The sequence below is a fragment of the Brachycentrus maculatus genome, unplaced genomic scaffold (genome assembly GCF_059751285.1).
Source record: "Brachycentrus maculatus isolate JH-2025_06_01 unplaced genomic scaffold, ASM5975128v1 h1tg000586l, whole genome shotgun sequence".
NCBI lineage: Eukaryota > Metazoa > Arthropoda > Insecta > Trichoptera > Brachycentridae > Brachycentrus > Brachycentrus maculatus.
This window is the reverse complement of record NW_028281326.1, coordinates 922,486-948,532: the sequence shown is the minus strand read 5'-3', so window position 1 is coordinate 948,532 and position 26,047 is coordinate 922,486. Positions and strand designations below refer to the sequence as shown.

The following is a 26,047-nucleotide window of genomic DNA, read 5'->3' as shown; positions in this document are numbered from 1 at the left end:
TTGTTTTACCGTTCTATCCTCACTCATTCGTTCTACATGTCCAAACCATCTCAACACACCTTTCTTAATTTTATCGATAATGCTTATCTCAGCTTTGCATTCCTTCCTTATTTCACTATTCGCACATCTATCATACATCGTTTTGTTACACATTCTTCTGAGAGATCGCATTTCGACTGCATTCAGTCTACTTTCATCCTTCTTTTGCCAACTCCATGTTTCACTTCCATACATTAGAGTTGGAACCAGGACTCCGTTGTGCACTGCCAGTTTAGCTATATATATATATATATATATATATATATATATATATATATATATATATATATATATATATATATATATATATATATACATTTATATTAATAATTTCATCTTTTTTACAAATCTTAAAACGTAATATAACCACCTTCTTCCCTTAAGGAATTGCGATCAGGATGTACGTCAGAATATCCATTAAGAAAAATATTTTGATTTTACAACAGTGTATCTTTGTATCATTTCTAGGAACGCTGTAGTACATTTATTTTAATTGTGTTCTTAGCACAGATTTTAAATAAGTAAGTTGCATTTCAGCGTTGGTCAAGGGAAGGTCGACTATTTGTTTCCCTTTCTCTACTGTTTAATACCTACTCTCTCCAAATCAGATATAAGCGATCGAATTCAATAACGACGTATTTAAAATAGTTACTTGGTAGTTGGTAACTACAGGGTCCATTTGGTCATAAATGTACAGAATTCAAAGCGCATTTCTCACATCGCTCACTCATTTCAACAACGTCATATATCAAAAAACTTGAATTTTCAGGAGATCTTTTTTAAATCTTAAAAATATAATACAATGTGTTAAAAATAAATATCAAGCCACTTTTTGAACTTTTTACTGTACAACAGATTTTTTTATGTAAAACTTGAATGTTTTTTCTACATTTGAAAAATAATTAAACATACCTTTTCTTCAAAATGCAAAAACATCACTTTCTGCCCTGTTGCGGGTAAATATAAAGTTAAAAATATGCCTCTTTTGCTGGGATATAGTACATTTTCTAGGCATTCCGAAAACATGCACATCTGAAAATTGACGATTTTTTATTTATGACGTTCTTGAAAGGAGTGAGCGATATCAAAACTATATATTTTACATACTGTTATTTATAATATAAGACTATTTCTGACCTGACCAAGCAAGAAAACGTGGCCAAATTTTCGATGGGGTAGACGGACATTTCAATGACTTAGATTTTTACTTTGTCGGTGTAACTGGATTTTAATTGTCTAGTATAAGTTAAAATTATAAATCTAGATATTTAATATATTCAATATATTCCTTTTTTAATTTACTTATTTAATATATTCCTCTTCTTCCTGGCTCCATCCAAACTTATATTTGTAGACTGTTGGGGTCAAGTCTCCTAGTCCTCAGATTGTAGGTCCTTCTATCATGGACAATGTCACCTAGGCCATGCCTTCGCATCATGTTATCTTTCTGTAGAATTCATGAATTTTTTGTCTTTCGAGGAAGATTCATGGTGATTGCCTTGTTTTACATGATCAGGTTCTGTGCGTCCAATATGCATATACCATCTCAATTGCCTTTCTTCTACCTTACTTTTGATGGAAGTTATAACCAGGCTTCCACGAATGGGTGAACGCTTTATTTTGTCTGTAAGTGATACTCCAGATGATCACCCAACCATTCGCATTTCAGTAGTTTAGCATTTCAACGTTCGCATTCGCAGCCATAGAGGAGTGTGTATATATATATATATATATATATATATATATATATATATATATATATATATATATATATATATATATATGTATATATATATATATATATATATATATATATATATATATATATATATATTTATATATATATATATATATATATATATATATATATATATATATATACATTTATTCGTGGCATTGGAAGGTAATGAGTAATGATTGTTATTTTGCATTACTTCATTTATCGTTCTTAATTTTTTCCTTCATTAAATGTGTTACACATTTTGACATGTCATTACTCGACTCATATTATAAGCCCACACGACCATAAATGGAAGGACAACTTTGAGCTTTCTTGCCACAATACTCAAAGTGGCTCAGAATGAAAAGGAAATATACAATATTGTATATTTCGTTTTTATTAATTCATATTTATATTAAATTGTTATTTTTATAAACCAAAATATTTCAGAGTTTCTGTGTTCGAACCCGCTCACCAACCTTACCAAAATATGATTCCTATATTTTTTATATGAGCCTTTTTGGCTTACGATAAAAGTATAAAATTGAAATATTTGTGTATATATTGAAATCGCAGTTGAAGAAGAATATGGAAGTCTGGGCATTTACGGGGCTGACGACCGTCATAGGCTGGTTTAAGTGATCACTTTATACACGTGCAACATTCCATATTCTTCTTCATCTTTGATGAGATGTCAAAACATAATATGAAAATAACTCCTGTAATTGGAGAAAATTGGAGATTTTGTGAACAAGTATTTGGACACACTCAAAATGTTGTTATCATTCATCGTTAACTTCGTGTAATACCACTTTTTACTACTACTACTAGCACGCCGTTTCCCCGCAGGAGTAGGCAGAAAGGATGGAACGCCACACTCTTCTGTCCTGACATACACTCCTCTCCTCCTTCACATCCATACATCTAGTCATACATGCCCTCTGATTACGCAGACTTTTGACACCGCCAGATTTTAGGCTCTGATTGATCTGATCGTGTCTTTTTCAGTCGTCCTCGTTCTGTTTTCCCTCTCACATTCGCCACATATATTTTCTTAGTCATTCTCTCGCTATCCATTCGCTCCACATGTCCATACCACCGTAAAGATCTCTTCCTAATCTTTTCAAGTATTCCTTGTTTAGCCTTACATTCCTTTCTTATATCTTCGTTCTAATTAGAAGACAGAATTCTGTCGTACAATGATTTTCCAAACATTCGTCCGAGGGAGCACCACTTTTTAATGCTTTTAATAATGTACAAAATAAAAAGTAATAGACACAAAGTTTGCCACAATGTGGTCAAAAAGTAGCAGCGCTCTTTGATACACCTCACTCCGTCAATACCGGACCACTTTTATACAGGGTGTGGCAAAAAAACTGGGTCAAGTTTAACGTAAGAGGAAAGTAAGTTAAGTTATTCGAGCAGTGAGAATATTCGGTGTCTGGGTACTGTGTACCAGTCGCTAGTGATGTAATGTGCGTGAAATTGTTATATCATTTAATAACCAGAGACTTGCTCTTGTTTCGTGATCGGTTGCGATGATTGATGATTAAATCGCATTAAAAAAGATGTTTCTTTTCAAACAAAAGTTGACGGGCCAGGAAATTGATTTAAAACTGATTATCTGTGTTTTTTCCTTAATTTTTTATTGCGATTCGTGCTTAAGACTTATTATTTTACTTGATTGTTATTTTTTTGGAAGTACACTAGGATTCTTCACGGAAGACGCTTTATTCTCTCTTTCTTTCTCTCTTCTTCTTCTTGGTCTTCTGCGTAATTTAGGCCTTGTGGCCTGTTTTTAAGAGGGATTAGCCTCTTGCGATGTCGATTCCCAGCTCTTCCATTCTCCTCACATGCGCATACCATTGTCTCCTTCGTTACCTAACGACATCTTCGATCTGGCATATTTCCCTTTTCCTGTTGTTCCTTATTCTGTCTCGTAGACTCTTGCCAGGTATGCTTCTTAGACTATTCATTTCTGACATACTTTGCGCGTTTTTTTTGTGAATTCGGTGTCCGCTCTGCTTTCGATACCATATATCATGATGGGTCGCAGACAAGTTTTGTATATTTTGATTTTGCTGCCGATCTTCATGTCAGGGTATTTCCATTTTTCAGGCATCCAGAAATGACTGCAGCCTTGTTTACTTGCTTTACCGTTGAGTGCGGATGGCGGTAAGAAGACTTATGTATGTAATATGTATATGTAGAGTGTAATTTCAATTTTAAAATTGTCGGTAATTACAAATTTTAATAAAGGAAATCGTTACAATATCATCGAATTACGTATGTCCTGTATTCAAATTTTCGTTACGTAAATTATTTGTCGTTGTTTAATCGCAACTAATTTTAATTTTTATATATATAATAAATAACTAACTTACTAATCATCGCGTCGCTTCCCCGCAGGGATAGGCAAAGAGAATCAAACGCCACACCACTCTGTCTTTGCAAACATTCTTCGCCTCTTCTACATTCATGCATCTTCTCATACATACCCGACGATTATTATGACTCCTGACCCGGCCGCTTTCAAGAATTTGACATACCTGATTGTGCCAAGTTTACCTCAGTCTTCTCTGCTTCTTATTCCAACTACATTCGTCTCATAAATTTGTTTAACCGTTCTTTCCTCACTCATACGTTCCACATGTCCAAAACATCTCAACACACCTTCCTTAATTTTATCGATAATGCTTATCTCAGCCTTGCATTCTTATATATAATATATAAAACCCTTATCCGCACCCAAGTGGTGCATAGGACACCGCCATATAAATGCAGTGTTATCTTGATCGTTTATACATGAAGGAAAGGTGATCAGCCCTCCGCTTCAGGTACCAGTCCATGGTAATTTTGAATAAATATTACAGTGAAAAAATCACTAATATTTATTTTACCCCCTTAGGAATCGAACCCGGAACCTCCAGAACGGTAGCCGAGCTTACTGACCATTACACTACGTAGAAATATATAAATAGTTTAAAATCAATGTTGCTTTTAATTATTTTAATATGTGAGCAAAAAAATCTTTCAAAACCACTTGCTATCTCGTTAAAGGTATTATAAAATGATTCTAAGTAAGCAATGAATTTAGTTAGATATATGATATTAATTGTATGATTTTGCTTGTGAGTCAACTAGCATAGGTTATGACTAACATTACCGAGGAAATTGTTGTAAAAACAAGAGGGAAGAGAAATTTTACTATCTCTCATACAGGTGTTATATAATTCATTAGCACTTAATTTCGTGAATCTCCAAAATCACGATCTACCTTTATTTAATTTAGATGCACGATTTACGTCCGGTTTTTTTTTAACGATTTAATAAACAAACCATTATTTCAATTAAGAAATTATAAACTTGGATTATTTATATAATATGTACAATAGCTGATTTCAACTCTATTTTCGAAATCTAAGTCGAAAAATATCGATTTTAAAGAAAGCATTAGGATGACATCATTTGGTCAGAGAAGTTAAAGATACTTTGCTCCGAGAATATATGGTTTAAAAACCTGCCATTTGCTGCGAAAGATACTAAAAATATTGTGATTTTTTTTATTATTTGTGAAAAAAATGGCTACTTGATTTGAGTCTCGAGAACTGCATTTATGTATGTAGATGGTCACCTCACCAAAGCAGTAGATTAGTTAAAAATGTAAATGGATGCCATGATAGCGGCTGTGCCTAGTGAAGTTTCTATATACATAGAGTACATATATGGTATATGTATTGAAAAATGACTCGTCAATGGATCTTAGTAAGACGGGAGGAATATCTAATTTAACATACTCAACCTATAAAGGATTGTATTAGACTCGTTTTGTGTTTATAACAACCGATATGATTAATATTTTCATTCATCATTTTCCTTTGGAAAATTCCCCTTCGAAAAAACGTTATTTTCGTAAGTTGGCAATGAATGACATCACATAAACGATGGAGTTATTTTAATATTGGTAACATTGCTAAATTATTGGCGGCTGTATTTGTTGATGTCTATGGTCCATCCTCCCCCCCCCCACCCCTCATATTTGTATAACACAAATGGTAGTGTAGTGGTAAACAAACAACCCACACTACTACTATTACAGCTATATAAACCATAGACAATAAACCATATGACGTCATAAAACGTTCGATGACGGAAATTTGATGACGTATGCAAACGCACGTTTTTTGTTTTATAAAAATATCTAAAAATGAAAAATCTTTAAACCTTCATATATCCCTTATTTCTCTACATATTTCAATAAGAATGCTAGCGATAGTCTTGTGATTTTTCACATTAATTTATTAGCCAATAATCACACATCGTAATATTTATCCATTTGGTAGTGTAATGGCAAAGGGGTATATCTGAAAATTTTTCATTTTCTATGTTTGTTCCACAAAATGTCTAAAATAGTGTATTCCATAATCTAGCAAAAAGATATAGCTGTAGTTGCAAAACTTGTTTAGTTTTATTAAGATATGTACACATAAAAATACATAAAACAAATGAAATATTCAATTTCACAAGTTTGTTTTTGCTCTCCTGTAAAATTTGGTCTGAGACAGATTTATCCCTTTGCCTTTGCACTACCGAATTATGAAAAGTAATAAATAAATAAAAAATGTAATTATTTTCTAAATTTAAGTTTTACTTGGTGGATACCACTATTTCTCAAAATCTATTTTTCAATAGATTGTCACAATAGAAGAAGTAGTGGTATACCAAGTAAAACATAAATTAAAAATTGATCGATATTATCACAATGTTACTCCGAATCAATGAATGAAAAAATATAATAACATAAAGAATAAAATATTCATATTATTTTTTGACATCTCATCAAAGATGAAGAAGAATATGGAAGTCTGGGCATTTACGGGGCTGCCGACCGTCATAGGCTGGTTTAAGTGATCACTTTACACACGTGTAACATTCACCAATTCTACCCATTATTGACAACCACACTACTCAAATTCTTGGAAGTTCTATATATATATATATATATATGAACCAATTTAGAAACCTTGTTCTTGAATCACAAGAACGTCACTAGAGACATCTATTGGCGAGATGTAAAGAAGCTTTTTACTAAGCAAAAACTCTTAAATTAGTATGTGAGGTCCGAATCCTGGATTATAATCACACAAATGAGAAACGCCAGAAAATACCTTTTTCATTTTTATTATTTAAGCTTATAATTTGACCAGAAAATTTATTTACAACATTTTGAGTGTGTCCAAATACTTGTTCACAAAATCTGGATTATCTCCAAATTTTGGAGATAATCCAGATTTTGTGAAAAATTATTTGGACACACTCAAAATGTTGTAAATAAAATATTCTACCGGTTTTGTTTTCACTATTTAAAGCCAAATTTTTCAATAATGTAATCAAAATCTATAGTTTTTTAGTCAACCAAAAATTCCTTCCATACACTTATCTTGTAAGTAGGTTTATCCATTTAAATTGCATGAATACATACTGGTATATTTTTAGCATATCAGGGCGGTTCGATCAACTCAAGCTTTAAAAATTAAAATTTATTGGTCCATTGGTGTTTTATTCGGGGATTTTATTGGAGCAAGGTCTTGAGATAAATTTCAATACCTGTATGCATAAATACACATTTGTTTGTGCAATATAATAAAATGCACTTATAGGCTTTGTATACAATGACTCCTACGTATAAAAATGTTCGTATTTCCGCTGTCATTTGGTTCAAGGATTATGGGGTTAGCGGTTAGTGCTGAACAAAAGTTAAAATTAAGTATAATACAAACTGAGACTTTATAAGTATGAAAAGTTCTTGCCCTTGTAGCATTTTTGAAAGGCAAAGTTAATTTTGCGCAAGGTTCGATCCACTCTAAATAAAAATAGATATTTTTTTAATTTATGTATTTTGAAGTATTATCTAAAGGTAACTTTCAACAACACTATTTTTATTCTAACTTCAGATCTGCTTCTTCTTCTTCTTACTGTAGGCCTTGCGGCCTATTTTTAAGCTTTCGACCCATCTTTTTGGTGGTCTGCCCGGGAGTCGTCTACTATGGGGATGGCCGTACAGTGCGATGTGGGGGAGTCTGGATGGTTCCATTCTCCTCACATGCGCATACCATTGTCTCCTTCGTTGCCTTCCCCACCTAACGACATCTTCGATCTCGCATATTTCCCTGATCCTGTCATTTCTTACTCTATCTCGAAGATTCTTGCCCGATATGCTTCTTAGAGTCTTAATTTTTTCAGATAAGTCTCTAAAATGAAAGCTTTTTATGTTTACATCTCTTGTTAAATATAGGGACACAAATTTCAAGAGTATATCATTAACTATTAAATTAATGAATTTTTTGATTACCTAACGTCCAAGTGACTAACGTTGGTTTATTACTAAGTTGGTTTATGCAACACCTATTACCATGGCCCTACTAAGACTTCAACTTTTATAACCTATTCCTTCCTGTGAGTTGGCTTACTTTTTACGTTTAGAGTTACTGTAATTTCATGTAATTCATTAGTAAAAATCAAGGAAAAACGCTAACTTAAGGCCCAGCATTCGTTAAATCTCATTCATTTCATCAGAGACCACCGGAGAGGTCACTTGTCTCTTCACGCCCGATATTTTTAAGCATGTATATTGGTTATTTTTTGCTTTGGTTTTTTAGAATATGTATATAAGTACAGAAAAAATATTTTATATTTTTTAACTCCTTACATTTCAAGAACTCTTTTTTTTCTTGACCATTTTTTAGAAAAACTTATTTTTTAATGCAAAAGCGGTATTTTAAGAAAAAAAAAATAATTATGGAAGTGTTAAACTGGATTTAGAGAAAATTATGTTGCGACTTAACGATTGCTGGGCCTTAAATTGATACTAATCTTTTCGTAAATATTTTTATGTAGTTTGAAAAAAAACACACATGTGAAGTTTTTAAAACGAAATTTTTGTTGGATTTTTTTAAGTATTATCAACAAACTCGTATGTAGATATTTATGTTCAATATACTTTATCTCTTACGTGGAGATGTACGATTATTTAAGAGAGGGATATTCATACATGCATTTTTTTAAATTACCTAACGTCCAAGTGAATCTGAAATCTATCACGGCTTATGTAACACCGCTTATCATGACGCTACTCAGGCTTCATCTTTTTAAGTTTCTTAGCCTATGCCTAGTCGTGAGTGGATTTACCTCATAAATGCATAATGCATCGATAAAATATAATTATGTAAAGTACCTATCAGTGTAGGTACTGAAAAATAAGTATAGTACCTACCAGAAAATCGTTCTCCTATGTATTTACCAAAATATTGACTTCGCCATCTACTTAGTGCCACTTTCTTTGAGAAAGCAGTGAATTAGGAGCGGCGGAAAATAAGGGAGGGTGGAGTAAGTGTTCACTTCCGTCGCTAAAAGCTTTCGAAAGCCAGCCAACAACTTTTACTGACACAAAGCTCGCTACATTTGGCGAGAATGAATGGAGGCGGCAACACCGGGGCCAGCTGGGCAGGAGGTGGGGGGATGAGGGAAGGAGGGGAAGGACTTTGCGCGGGAAAACGCTCGACAAAATGGCGCCAACGTAATGGCGTGATTGGAACGGACCTCCGGAGAAGACATAAATTAGTTTAGCTTTTATATTTTTAAAGCGCTTTCAAATGCCTATTTCATATCCTAATGGAGGACCTTTAGCTCGCAGAAATCTGATAAAGTTGTCATAAAATTAAATGATATTTACAATTTTATTATTATTTATTATATTAGTCCTCCTCCGTAGTGTGGTCAGCAAGCTCGGCTACCGTTCTGGAGGTCCCGAATTCGATTCCCAAGGGGGGTAAAATAAATATAAGTGAATTTGACACTCTAATATTCATTAAATATTACCCTAGACTGGTACCTGAAGCGGAGGGCTGATCAACTTTCCTTCATGTGTTAACGATCAAGATAACACTGCATTTATATGATGCAGTGCCCTATGCACCATTGGAGTGTGGATAAGGGTTTGAATGAAAAATTTTCATGCGATTTTCAAGCTTTATATTCTTCATATTTGCTGATGTAAAGAATGCAAAAAGTGTTTATCAGGACAAACGGATCTAGCGTTCTATCCTCACTGCATACTCCTGCAGAGAAACAGCGTGATGGTAGTAGTGTTAAATGAACAACTTATTTTTCTTGACCTGTTATCGAACGTACGATGCCCTTAAATTGAAGTGATTTATAAAAAAAAATATTTAAAAAAACGTTTTGCTTAGTAAATACCACAACTTCTCAAGAGGTATTTACTAAGTAAAACTAAAATTAAAAATGGGTAGATTTTACCACAAAGTGACTGCCGAAATAATTAATGAAAAAATAACTGTTGATCTTTTTTAAAAAGTGTGTGTTGAATTTCACATTTTAACTTAATGTAAAGTCGGTATTTATTGACTAAAACCCTGAATTGAGTATTGCAAAACCTTTGAGTCGGCTTCCTTGGGGGGTTCATTTATCCCAGCCTTCAATTATGACTGCTTAACCCTCAGAGGACCGAGACGGGGTAAGGAAAGCCCAGCTTACCTGATTATTAATATTATTTATCAGGTTTAATTTCAATACTTGGTACTGATTACATTGGCAAGTATTTGTGAATACTTTTTTTTATTAAGACATGAATTTAATATGATTCTTATAAACCAGGGTTGTCAATGTACTACCCTGTTATTTAAACTTACTAGAATGCCGAATCTTTCATCTCATCAATAGATGTCTCTAGTGAAATTTTAGTGATTCAAGCACTACGTATTGAATTGAACCATATACATAGAAGTTCCAAGAATTTGAGTAATGTGGTTGTCAATAATGGGTAAAATTGGTGAATGTTACACGTGTGTAAAGTGATCACTTAAACCAGCCTATGGCGAACAATTTGTTTTACTGTTCTTCCTTCAATCATTTGATTCATATGCCCAAACCATCTCAACACAGCTTTCTTCATTCCCATGTATCAATAATGTTTCTTTTAAAGATGAATATACGTATGTTAGTTTATATTTTTTCTTAATAAATAATCATGAATACTGCTTTAATATTTACGCACCTTAGTTTTGAATAACATTCATTATACATGTGGAGCCGATAAACACTACTAAATTTGGAGTAAGGTCCTTAAATTATATCGCCAATACCCAAATTAACCAGCTGCCTGACATACATAAAATAAAACCCATTCGGGGATCCAAAATAAATGATCTGAAAAGGTACTTTATCGAAAGATATATATATATATATATATATATATATATATATATATATATATATATATATATATATATATATATATATATATATATATATATATATATATATATATATATATATATATATATATATATATATATATATATATATATATATATATATATATATATATATATATATATATATATATATATATATATATATATATATATATATATATATATATATATATATATATATATATATATATATATATATATATATATATATATATATATATATATATATATATATATATATATATATATATATATATATATATATATATATATATATATATTTATATATATATATATATATATATATATATATATATATATATATATATATATATATATAATATATATATATATATATATATATATATATATATATATATATATATATATATATATATATATATATATATATATATATATATATACATATATATATATATATATATATATATATATATATATATATATATATATATATATATATATATATATATATATATGTAGTGATTAGTCATATTTTCTTATTTTGTTTTTACCTTATGTTTTTCATATTTTCTCTATTTGATATTTTATACTTCTTCTATCTTTTGTTTATTTTATACGCTTCTTACCCTATGTTTTATCGTTTATTTCTTTTAAATCTGCTTCTTGTGCCTATTTATCATACTTGTTATATTTTGTATTTCATATTTTGCCATGTATTAGTCTTAGTTTTAGTTATTTAAAAATTTTTTTTTATAACTTTATTATTTGTGTTCCAGTCTTGTTAACCTTAATCCCATGTCCCAAAATGAGAAATAGAAATTACTCATCGGGAATAATATATGTATATATGATTTATGTATGTAATATGTTTTGTAATATGTTATGTCTGCCTCCGTAGTGTAATGGTCAGCACGCTCGGCTGCCGTTCTGGAGGTCCCGGGTTCGATTCCCAAGGGGGGTAAAAATAAATATAAGTAATTTTTTCCCTGTAATATTTATTCAATATTACCATGGACTGGTACCTGAAGCGGAGGGCTGATCACCTTTCCTTCATGTGTAAAACGATCATGATAACACTGCGTTTATAAGACACAGTGCCCTATGCACCATTGGGGTGCGGATAAGGGTTTTATTATTAATATGTTTTGAAATAAATTAATAAAAATAAGTTTATATTTTTTCTTAATGAATATTCATGAATACTGCTAAAATATTTACCCATATTAGTTTTGAATAACATTCATAAAATGAAATATATCATAATATTTTGTGAATTAAGCAACTTCGAAATAGATTTTCTAACGCCTTAGATCGTGCAATCGTTTTAAATACTACTCGTATATCAAAGCAATTAATCGATTTTATTTATTTGATCGATTCCGTCTATGCTCAATTGGTGTTAGAAATACCGGCGCAGAAGAAACGGCACGTTTCAAAATTCGATGACATTATCTATCAAGATTATAAGCCGAGTGTATTAGTGTCCAATAAATTAACACTAGGCGATAAATAGGTTATCTTTTGTAATTTTCAATGAATGAATTTGTATTAATTTAAACGGTGTTAAACGATTTATATAAATGAGCAGCAATAACTCTTCCATTTATTTTGATTTTTACTTATCATGTTATTTTGCACCCGTATTCAATATTAAGGCTGAGATCTCGAGCATTCAAATCAGAACGTGTTCGACCACGCTGAAGGATAGACGTCCTTCTACGCTCAATTTTTATTTTCAGAATATATATTAGAATTTTATTTTATTTAGAATATACATTGAAAATATATTTTTATATATTTTTTAAACTCCTAACCTTACGATAACTCTTTTCAAAATCAGGTAATTATTTTGGAGAAAAACTTATTTTTTCAATGCAAAAACGGTGTTTTAAAAAAAAATCAACGTAAAGTTACGTAAAATGTTACCTGGATTCAAAGAAAATGAATTGAGATTTATCGAATGTTTCACGTGTAAAAAGTGATTACTTTAACCAGCTTATGACAGGTCGTACACCCTGTAAATATTATCCAGACTTCCATATTTGTTTCCATCTATTTTGAGATGCCAAAATGTATTTTTCTCTTATTCAGGACTTAATTTTCTATAAATCCAGGTAACATTTTACATAATTGATTATTTTTCTTAAAGCATTGTTTAACACTTACTCTGCGATGGTGGGTCTGATCAGACCCGGTTGTACATAAAATTATCGATTACTTAATAGGTAATTTGTTTACGTCATTTTCCTTCAATGTAATCTTTCTTCAAATATTTACCTACAAATTGAGATATAAACGAAAATTATGGGACCAGATTCAAATGAGTTATTTAAAAAAATAACAAATGAAAGTTCAAAAATGATTATTGAGTATGGTCAGTTGGCCGCTATCTGTTGTCTTGGTGTGACGTCTGCCGCGTCCGTCGATTTCTCAAAAACAAAACCATACATTGTCAATCTTTGGCGATTGTTTTCGTACATATAATTTTTTACATTTATTTTTAACTAATTTATTTATTTACTGCGTTTTAAATCACTGATATTAAAAAAGTTGTTAATAGTTTTAAAACACAAAGTTAGTGACTCAAAACATCACAATAAATTGTTTTATGTTGAACGATTTCCAGTTTATATTTTTTTTCGCCACATTGCCACAATGGCAAGAAAAAATCAATTATCTCATGACGAGATTGAACGACTTTTGGAGAGTTCTGAAAGTGAAAGAAGTAGTGTAGATGACAGTGATTTAGAATTCGAAATCTTAGATACAGAATTCGAAAGTGAAACGGAAAACGTAGTGTTGGAAGAAATGTCAGAAAATGATGAAGATATCGATGACATCATTGAGCAGCCAAATGGATCCGATGAAGAAGGAATATTTTTCACTTCTAAATCTGGTTTTCTGTGGTCCTCTTTGCCACCACCTAACTCACGGTCTAGGGCTCATAATATAGTGACAAAAGCTGCAGGATTAAAAAATGGGAGCGAAAACATACTGACTATAAAAGATTCTTTCTTCTTGTTTGTTACAGAAGAAATGATAGATGAAATAGTAGATTGCTCCAATAAATTTTGTCAGCTGAATCCCAAAAATTCAAATATGCCAGCCATTACACGTGAGGAAATCTATGCTTTTTTTGGAATTCTTCTTGCCTCGGGAAGAAATCGTGGAAGAAAGTTAGCATTAGATGAATTGTGGACCTCCGACGATTTGTTCCGGCAGCATTTCTTTCCTGCCGCTATGGCCAGGGACCGATTTCGTTATATTTTTAGCCATATCCGCAGCGATGACAAAACTACAAGGGAAGCAAGAATTGCTCAGTCTGGAGATAAAATGGAAGCCTTGCGATCAATATTTGATAAGTTTGTCGCTGCCTGCATTAAAAATTATGAGCCAGGATTCCATGTTACCATAGATGAGCGACTTGCAGCATATCGTGGACGCTGTCCGTTTAAAGTCTATATGAAAGATAAACCACAAAGGTATGGTATAAAAATTTGGATCGCTGCCGATTCTGCAACATCTTATATCTGCAATCTGCAGGTTTACACTGGCAAGAAAAATAGTAAAAAAGAAGTTAATCAAGGCCAAAGAGTTGTTTTAGAAATGACCGCTCCATTGGCAGGTTCAGGTCGAGGTATAACAACCGATAATTTTTTCACAAGTATACCTTTAGCAAACATTTTGTTAAATGAAAAGAAATTAACATTGACTGGGACTTTGCGTTCAAATAAAAAAGAAATTCCCAAAGAATTTCTCCCATCAAAAGAAAGAGAAGTGTTCAGCAGTATTTTTGGATTTACCCATGACCTGACAATTATGTCTTATGTACCGAAAAAATCAAAGGCGGTAATACTTTTATCTTCAGAATTTAACGATAAAAAAGTAAATTTCGGGCCGAAGAAGAAACCAGAAATCATCCAACATTACAATAAAACGAAAGGAGGTGTTGACGTAGGTGATATGATGACCAGGGAGTATTCATGTGTAAGAGGGACGAGGAGGTGGCCATTTAGGTTACTTATGGAGATATTAGATATGGCCGCTCTGAATGCATACATAGTGTGGATGACAAAATATCCTACCTGGCGAGAAAAAGAGAGTGCTCGCAGGAAGAGATTCATAAGAGAATTAGGGAAAGAATTAGTCTCTGAAAATGTCAATAAGAGACAAAATAGTGGACATACGTTTCATCGTCAGCAGCTAGATAGTTTCGCGATATTTGATAAAACAAAAAATAAAGATAACATCAACGTAGAAGAAAGTGTCATGAACAGCAAATGCCAATATAAACGACAACGGTGTAAATTTTGTCCATGCAAATCCGATAAAAAAACCAAATTTTCGTGTTCAGCTTGTAATAAGGCAATTTGTAGTACTCACAAATATGACACAATTTACTGCCCGGATTGTAAATAAAATAAATTTACCCATTTTAAATATATATATATATATATATATATATATATATATATATATATATATATATATATATATATATATATATATATATATATATATATATTTATATATATGTATATATATATATATATATATATATATATATATATATATATATATATATATATATATATATATATATATATATATATATATATTTTTTTTTTTTTGTGTATGTGTATGCATATAAATTCATTTATTCATTTGGTGAACGTCTCACCAGGCAGAACACGAGACATTCATTTATATTGTAAAGTTTATAAATAAATATTTTTATTTAAAAGATATTCAGAAATTAGTTTTATTTGGTTTTGTACAAAATTATATGTACATATACTCATAATTTCTAAAATCTACAAAAGGTTTATGTAAGAAATGGAGGATTTTAAATAAATATCTCAACCATTTTGGGCCGTTCCATAAATAAATAGTTTTCAATTAAAATAAAAATATCTTTAATATACTTTTAAATTTTTTTTAGGTTGAACTAAAGTCTAAATCCAACAATCAATTGGTGGTTTTTGGAACTTACAGCCAAGTTTTATGTTTTAGGATAATTACTTAGTTGCATTTTGTTAAAAATCCTGTCTGACAGTGACTTATAATTCAGTTATAAAATTAAATACAGAAATTATTTGAATTCAGTTAAAGCAAAAATGTTTGGAGCCACTGCTTTATGCGTATACACGCTGACCACTATTCACGCGCGTGCAACATGCTCAGTGGCGTTAGTAGGTAGCTATGCGTCATCGTGTCTGCACGTACGCTTCGATAATATGTATGCGCTTGGATAATTTAAATTAGGAACTATCAAAAACTTGAAAATTCCTACACAAAACTTATGGCAGATTATTCTATTGCTATGTAGCCTATTTTAATACATTTATAAAATATAAAAACCCGTCAAAGAACGCCTAAAAAGCGATTTCTGTACTGGGTCAGATCAGACCCACCACCGCTGGGCGCGTTTTGTTTGAGGCCATCGCGCTTTAGGTGTTAAGTATTGAAAAATTCAGTTTTTCTTTGAAATAATTAAATGGTTTTGTAAAGAAAAGCGTTTTAAAAAATATGTTTTAATATTTTTTCTAAATATCGCTGGTTAAATGCCAAAGGGCCACAACACAAAGAAAATTAACTTTTTATTTGAAAAATGGTATTAAAAAATCAATTAAACTCTTTATTTAAAAAAATGGTATAAAAAATAAATTAAACTTTTTAATTAAAGAATCCTCAACATTTTCATATTCGAAAAACACACTTATGTTTCTAGCTTTAGAAATGTCCATTTCTAACGCTAGAATCATGGATGTCTTGTAAATATGAAATTGTTGAAGATTTATGTAGATACCATTTTTAGAATAGAGTTTTTTTTTGCGTTGTGTCCCTTTGGCATTTAACCAGTGATATGTTTTCTAAAAAACTAAAAAAATCCAATACACATTCTTTTAAAAAATCGTGCAGGAGCAGACATGTGACCTTTCTGATGGTTTCCGATGGAATGAATGATGTGTCAGCGAATATCCCCTTAATGCGTTCGTTCTATTGTACAATGTATTAATTTAAGTTACCTCATTTATGAAGATTTTAGATTCAAAACGTATGTTTTTTTTTTGAAAGATGGGGATTGCATTTATTATTTACCTTTCTTATTATGTACAAGGTTTATAGATCGTTGAATGGATTTTTGTTTCTTCTGGCTAAAAACATGTTTTATTTTAATCTGTGTTGGGTACAGGAGGGATAATCTAGTGTGGGTAAATCAGAAACTTCTCAGCATTTGCTCATTGCTGGGAGGAAACCACGTAAAACTTCTCAGAAGAAGGCGGACTGTTGACTGTCATCAGCAGACCTTCCGTTCCACTAGAAGAGGGTTCGGCATTTTGTGTCCTAGGTTGGTTTATGTTACCAATGTCAAAAATTATGTTGTGACAACCCTGAGTATTTCGCTGGATATAAAGAGAATATTATGCAAACCATTTGAATCCACCCACCCCCCTGAATAGGGGTGATAACGGGCTGTGGGGTGAGTTTTATGATTAATTTGTCCGTAAGCGGATTTGTGCTCTCTTAGGGGATGCTAGTAGCCATGCAATCATACTGCGTGTTCTATTATTGTACATTATACAGGGGGTGAATGGTATAGCTACCAGCCACCCCCAAATTTCATCGTACTAATTGATTTATTAAGCCTTTACTTAGGTACTTTTTTTTGGTCATATATAAGGGTATTAACCAACTAACCATCACGCTGCTTCTTCACAAGGGTAGGCAGAGAGAATAGAACATCTTTGGAAAAATCTATGCCCCTTCCACATTCAATCTCCTCATACGCCGATAATTCCGACTCATGACGTGACCAAGTATTTGAAATACCTGATCATGCCAAGTATTTGAAATACCTGATCATGCCAAGTTTTTCTCGGTCTTCCTTAGCTTATATTGCTTACCAAATTCGCCTCATAAATTTATTTTACTATCCTTTCTTCACTCATTCAATTCACATGCCCAAACCATCTAAACACACTTTTCTTAATTTTTTCGAAAACGCCTTGCAATCGTTCACGTTTTGCTTTTACAAGTAACAGATTAAATATTAAATTGGCAAATGAAGTTGGAAAAGGGAGCAGAGGAAGGCCGGGGTAAACTTGGCCTTATCAGGTATGTCAAACGCTTGAAAGCGGACTGGTCAGGAGTCGAAATAATCGGCGGGTATGTATGAAGAGATGCATGAATGTAGAAAAGAGGCGAAGAATGTTTGCAAAGACAGAGTTAAGTGGTGTTCTATTCTCTCTGCCTACCCCTGCGGAGAAGCGGCGTGATGGTAAGTAAGTTAGTTTATTAACATATTCAGTATGTACCTATTTATAAAATACTATAATTTATCAAATTTTGAAACATTTTCTTTGAAAAGAAAAAAATATATGTACCTAGTTCCCTTTTTAAAAAATATAATTTATTTTTTTGTAGCAATTATCTTAGTAATACGTATCTCATACTAAATATTAACTACGCCGTATTTATTATATGAGCCATCGGTAATCGGTTAAAAATGTTACTTTTGTGACGTTTCTCTTCGTTCGATGAAAAATAAGTAACGAATTATTTATATTTTTAATAAATATTTTTGAAATTTAAAATGACGAATATTTATAATTTTCTTCAACACGTATAGCCATCTGTTGGTCAAAATATGAAACAACTTACCCATTTCAAGTCTCGTTTTCCGTCGTTTATTGCCATCTGTGGTATTTATTTGAAAGCTTTCTTACCGTTTGATAGGTCATAATTTATTGAAGCATCTCAATTGTTATATTATTGAACGCAAGATGGCGTAACAATTTAAAATGTACGATTTATTTATTCGTTACACATTTTGAATTAAAGGGGGATATAAGATGGCCCGCAACTTAATATTCTTTAAATTCAGGTAACATGTAACGTAACTGTTTTTTTTGTTTAAAACGCAGGTTTATTATTGAAACAAAATTGAATAAAAAACAGGTCAAATTATAAGCTACGAAACATAAAATCTTGTTTTCAGGTGGTTCTCAGTTTGTGAACATAATCCGGGGCTCGGATCTTGCATACAAATAAAAAAAAAGTCTCTGCTTAAAAAAAGCTTTCCTCAATCAAACATAGATGACTGTTGTAAACTTATGTATATGTACGGCGTCACGAGATTGATCAATATATCTAGGAGTTCCAAAAATTTTAGTAGTGTTTTGTTGATCATGGGTAGAATTGGTGAATGTTAAGTTATCACTTAACCAGCCTATAACAGGTCATAACCCCTGTAAATACCCAGATTTCCATATTATTCTTCATCTATGTTGAGATGACAAATATGTAAAGAAAAATTTGCTAACGAGAAATATTTTTTTTAATAAAATCAAAATAATCAGAACTACGTTTTATATTATGGCAAAAAATAGGTACTTATAAAAATAGGTCCAAATATATGTTCACAAATCTGGATTTTCTCCTATTAGAAGTTATTTTTTACATTATTTTTGACATCTCAACATAGACGAAGAAGAATATGGATAATTATAGAAATGTAGCTGTCAGTCATGGATAGAATTGGGGAATGTTACACGAGTGTAAAATGATCACTTGAACCAGCTTTTGACGGTCGTGAGCCCTGTAAATGCCCACACTTCCACATTTTTCTTCACCTATGTTGAAAATTTGATTAGTGTGGTTGTCAATCATGGGTAGAATTGGCGAATGTTACACGTGATCACTTCACCAAGCCTATGACGATCGTAAGCCCTGTAAATGCCAAGACTTCCACATTCTTCCTGTGTTAAAAATTTGATTAGTGTGGTTGGCAATCATGGGTATATTCGGAGAATGTTAGGTATACGAATGTAAAATGATCTCTCAAACCAGCCTATGACGGTCGTGAGCCCTATAAATGCCTAGACTTCTATATTTTTCTTCATCTATGATGAGATGTCAAAAAGAATGTAAAAAATTGCTTTATTAATTCAGTAAAGGTCTTTTCGACAATATATTTGAATAATATTCACGTCTCCAGTCGTAGCACCCGGATACATTGTGGCCCAAAAGTCATGCCCAGCTAACAAGAACAAACGTTTTTATTATGTTTCCCATTATTTTCTCTCGCACCGAGTACTGCAACCCTTAGAGTCTACACTAGGGAATGGTGATGTGTTGTTATCTAGAGCGCTGCAGTGAATCAAACATTAAATAAATAAAAGTTCGAATTATAATTATTGTTTTTTACACATTTGAATGATATTTTTCCAGTGATGGGATTTACAATTTTCAAGAATCGGTTCGCCCTTTAGGTACTATCCTTACCCCTCCCCCTGTTGAAAAAATAGTTTTTACATTTATTCATTTATTTGTTTTTTATTCTGCACATAAACAGAACATTCACATAACAACTGAGAATGCTCCAAATGCCGAAGCGTATATCTTCACGATATTCTTTTTACTAAGTGCAATAACTTAACTGAATTTTTCCACAATTTTTTTTGTTCATCTTTCCAATATTTTTTTCTCTTCATGAGGTTCAAATATTAACGTGACGGACCAAGTAAACCGAGCGTGCTCCGATACATGATCTCAATTGGAATATTATGTGACAACAAAGGGTTTAGGACCAGGTTCAACGATCTCTAAAAAATTTAGGCACCGTTTCTAGCGAACCAGTGCGAACCTGCTGAATCTCACTACTGTATATCTTTCCCATGATAAAAATTGTGGTAACGTATAACAAACACTGCTCTTTATGTGCCATTAAGGCCCTGTATTCGTTACGTCGGTCGCAACTTAATTTTCTCTAAATCCGGGTAAAATTTAACGTAATGGATATTTTTCTTAAAACACTGTTTTTGGATTGAAAAAATAAGTTTTTTTAAGAAAAATAATCACATGGTTTTGAAAAGAAAAGACTTATTAAAAAGAAATGAGTTTAAAAAAATCTTTACAAATTCTATTAAACAAAAAATATCTAATATACATTCTATAAAAAAAACGGACGTGGAGCCCTGCTGACGGCGGCTGAATGGATTCTGATTTGAACGCTTGAGACAAGCTCGAGATCTCAGCCTTAGCTTTGTGAATCAACATGATTGAATTAACAAAACAAAACAACGTTGGCAAATTTTTAAGGGTGAATTGCTTAAGAACAGTGGTCTCCAAACTCAATAAGGATGTGAGCTACTTTCAGAAATTGAACTTGTTCGATGAGCTAGCTATACAAATTCCCTCTTTATAGGTTTTTTTTATCATCGGCCCTTATCGTACGAGAAGATACCATACATAATATTTGTATATAAGTTTAAATAAATTAGAACATCAGATTGACTTTAAAGGCAACCCTTTAAGTTCACAAATGATAAAAATAGTTAAGGACATTGGTAACATAAACCATGCTAGGACACAAAATGCCGAACCCTCTTCTAGTGGAACAGAAGGTTTGCTTATGACAGTCAACAGTCCGCCTTCTGCTGAGGAGTTTTGCGTGGTTTCCTCCCAGCAGTGAGCAAATGCTGAGAAGTTCCTGATTGGCCCACTTTAGATTATCCCTCCTGTTCCCAACACAGATTCAAATAAAAACATATTGAATTAGCTAGAAGAAACAAAAATCCACTAAATGATCTATTAACCTTCTACATAATAAGCAAGGTAAATAATAAATGCAATTACCACCTAAAAAAACTCTTTTATGTTCATTGTAAGTCCGTTCGTTCATTTCGTTGAATTTAAGCTCATTTTTTAGTTATTTTCGGAGTGTAATCATAAAATTTACAGGGCAAATTTAATATCCTACGCGAGCCACCGAAAAAACCTCGGCAAACTACCGGTAGTTCGTAAGCTACCGTGTGGCGATCACTGCTTTAGAAGATTTAAGACTGAACGAACAAACCTTATTTTTTCTTCAGTTTTCAGGTGAGGGAAAAATGTGTTTATGTTATCTGTTTTTAAGTAAAGTTTGGTATTTGTAGCTGGGAGATGTTTAAAAATATTAAAATATGTTTCATGCGTTAATTGTTTCATAATCAAGAATTCATTGAAAATGTTAAGTATATCGCTCACTCCTTTCAACAACTTCATATATCAAAAATCGTCAATTTTCAGCTGTGCATGTTTTCGGGATGCCTTAATATTTACCTGCTAAAGGACAGAAAGTGTTGTTTTTACATTTAAAAAAAAGGTTTTGTTTGATTATTTTTTTTGGAATAAGCTAAATATTTTTCAAATGGAGAAAAAACCTTCAGGTTTTACCTGAAAAGAACTGTTGCGCAGTTAAAACTTCAAAAATAGACTAGATATTTATTTTTAATAAGTTTTATTTTATTCCTAAACTTTAAAAACGATCTCCTGAAAAATCAAGTTTTTTATATATGACGTTGTTGAAAGGAGTGAGCGATATGAGTATACTTAAAATGGTACAATATAAGCAAATTGAAAATTGATTAAATTTATTTAATTTTTAATTTTTATTAATTTAATCAATTACGTCACAACTTGATTAAAATAAAAGGCAGATTTTTTTTTTTTTAGGAACCGTTATTATTATTTTTATTTAATATGGTTACAATGTTTTTTTACAATTTTAATTAATTTTCTAAACATTTCCAACAGTCTTAAAATTAAAAACACAGTTTTTTCAAAATAAGAGACTGAGCTCTTGTGCTTGGAGAGATAATTATTTTATCATTATTTATTTATTTATTGGTGCATCCTCCTTTAAGGCCTTTACATAGAGAATATAATGAAATATTTAAGAATGTACAGCAATATGTTGGAACGTAAGTACAGGACATAATATAAAATATATATAGATGGATGGGCAAAAATAATAAAACATAGAATAACAATATTAAAACAAATAAAGTGTAGGATAAAGAGACACTCAAATCCCCAAAGTAATATCTCTTTATGGCATTTATGTAATGAATCGCCATTTCTTTACAAAACTTTCAAATTCAACTTCAAAATCCTAAACCCGGTTGTAACCGTTACTTACAATGATGTGTTTTTAGACAAGGCAATAAAATATTTAATATTTTATTTTTTCGTATTTCGTTGCAGTGCTCCAAGGAACTCTTCCTTATTAAATATACGCTTCGAGGGTTACCACATGTAACGAACTCTGAATTAAATAAGGCGTTACATATTTATGTAAGTCTGTATCTTGTAGCTATGTAGGCTATATTACACAATATATACTAGAGGAAACATATTGAATAAAATATCCCCGAATAAAAAAAATATTGTTCCATGAATTACTGTAATTGATAGAATTTTTTTTCTACATGTACTAGCAAATGTGAATATATTCAGATCATTGTTTTTTTTAAGCAACATACTAAGCAAACAAGTTTCTTATTTTATCATATACTAATATCAACACAAAAAACGTTTTTTTTTACAATTATGTGTGTGTGTGTGTGTATATATATATATATATATATATATATATATATATATATATATATATATATATATATATATATATATATATATATATATATATATATATATATATATATATATATATATATATATATATATATATATATATATATATATATATATATATATATATATATATATATATATATATATATATATATATATATATATATATATATATATATATATATATATATATATATATATATATATATATATATATATATATATATATATATATATATATATAAATATATATATATATATATATATATATATATATATATATATATATATATATATATATATATATATATATATATATATATGTATATATGTATATATATATATATATATATATATATATACATATATATATACATAAATATTTATATATATATGTGGGTAAAATTAAAAATAAAGTTACACAATTGTTATATTTAAGCCAGCCAAATGTCAGGTCGTAAGCCCTGGGATGCTCAGACTTTCATCTTCTCTCGTATAAAAAAACGAATGATCATTTCAAGTTGCGACACGTTGAATAAAAAAATAACGTACTTACAAGTGGATACTAATTGTTAAAATAATTTCCTACGAATACAATATAACGACTTTGAACGTTTAAAAATATAAATATACTTATTATATTCTTATTTTCACATTTAACCTACATATTGTATGAATGAATCAATAAAATTTCTTGATTGATTTGAATGTATTGATCATAAATAATATGTTATAAATAACATTTAGGATTTTTCACGGAGTGTGTGGAAGTTTTTGGTAAGGGAATGTATGTAATTAATTATGATTATTTTAAAGTTTTTAATGTTTTAGAATTTAATAAACCCTGACGATGACAAGGTTCTTGTCGAAACCGGTAGGTTAAAGTGTACTAATAATAAAAAAGTGGTTAAAACAAAGTTGTTTAAGTTTATAAAGAATAAATAAAATGTTATCACATCAACATGTATTACATAATGACAAAACAAGTTATTTTTAAAGTTAAGTACAAAATTTAAAATAGTAAAAAGTATTAAAATCTTTTAGTGCACGACTATGATACCCGCTACACCCACAACAGAGGGTTGATGGTCCCAAGAGTGAACAGTAAATATACAATAACTCAAAATGTTGTAAATAAATTATCTGGTCAAATTAAAAGCTTAAATAATAAAAATGAAAATGGTATTTTCTGGCGTTTCTCATGTGTGTGATTATAATCCAGGATTCGGACCTCACATACTAATATAAGAGTTTCTGCTTAGTAAAAAGCTTCTTTACATCTCACCAGTAGATGTCTCTAGTGAAGTTCTAGTGATTCAAGAACAAGGTTTCTAAATTGGTTCATTTATATAGAGCTTCCAAGAATTTGAGTAGCGTGGTTGTCAATAATGGGTAGAATTGGTGAATGTTACACGTGTGTAAAGTGATCACTTAAACCAGCCTATGACGGTCGTCAGTACCGTAAAATGCCCAGACTTCCACATTCTTCTTCATCTTTGATGATATGTCAAAAAATTATATAATAGGAACACTTCAATACATAGTCCCTTCCATATATGCGATAAATAATTGCTATTTTATACTTAGATTCGTACTTGGTCAAAACGTTAATTTCCTCCTGGAATCGAATATATAGGGTGGCGCAAAATTAATCCCCCTATCGGCAGAACGTATAATTTTTACACATCGCTCACTCCTTTCAAGAACGTCATAAATCAAAAATCGACAATTTTCAGTTGTGCATGTTTTCGAAATGCCCAGAAAATGAACTATATCCCAGCAAAAGAGGCATATTTTTAACTTAATATTTACCCGCTACAGGGCAGGAAGTGTTGTTTTTGCATTTTGAATAAAACGTATTGTTTTATTATTTTTTTAAATATACAATATATTTTTAAATTGAGAAAGAACCTTCAGGTTTTACCTAAAAAGATCTGTTGCACAGTAAAAAGTTCAATAAGTGGCTTGATATTTATTTTTTATACATTGTATTATATTTTTAAACTTTAAAAACGTTCTCCTGAAAAATCAAGTTTTTTTATTTATGACGTTCTGGAAAGCAGTGAGCGACAGGTCATCGTACGTCAATCATATTTGACATTTGTAAATAAGACAGCTGCAGTATACAAATAAATTCAAAATGGCGCAAAGTTAATCACTATGTTAAGATTATGAATAACTTTTTTTCTTAATAAAAAAAATTGAGTTATGGAAATCTTTATTTGGACATTTATATTTTTTTTGCTTATATTTAATATATGATATTCGTCAAGTGGCTGCCGCCAGTGTTGATACACATTTTTGCCTGTTTTATCAATGTATACTGCAGCTGTCTAGTTCACAAATTTCAAATATGATTGACGTACGACGATGATTGACGATCTTCTGCCACTCTGTACATCATATGGATAAGCCCTGGGGTCAATCTTTACTACGTAAACAATGTGTTATCTATCCAATGTAAACGACCACCTAGTATTATTTACTTAAATAATCGTACATCATACTTTTGATTCCCATTTAGATAAAATCTATCTGTATTTTATGTATTTAAAATATTATTTTATCTTGCTAAATATTTTCTTAGATC

The 26,047-nt window shown here is 30.9% G+C and overlaps 1 long non-coding RNA gene across 7 annotated transcripts in view; it reads left to right on the top strand.

The window, feature by feature from the left end:
* LOC148301289 (uncharacterized) overlaps nucleotides 1–26,047 on the top strand; it is a 155,670-nt gene that overhangs the window by 17,244 nt on the left and 112,379 nt on the right. Inside the window, exon 3 of one of the 7 annotated variants that reach the window (XR_015838816.1) lies at nucleotides 3,878–3,948. The exons of the other annotated variants lie outside the window; for them this stretch is intronic. This is a non-coding gene — a long non-coding RNA (uncharacterized LOC148301289). The remainder of the gene's footprint in view (nucleotides 1–3,877; nucleotides 3,949–26,047) is intronic. 7 annotated transcript variants of the gene reach the window in all.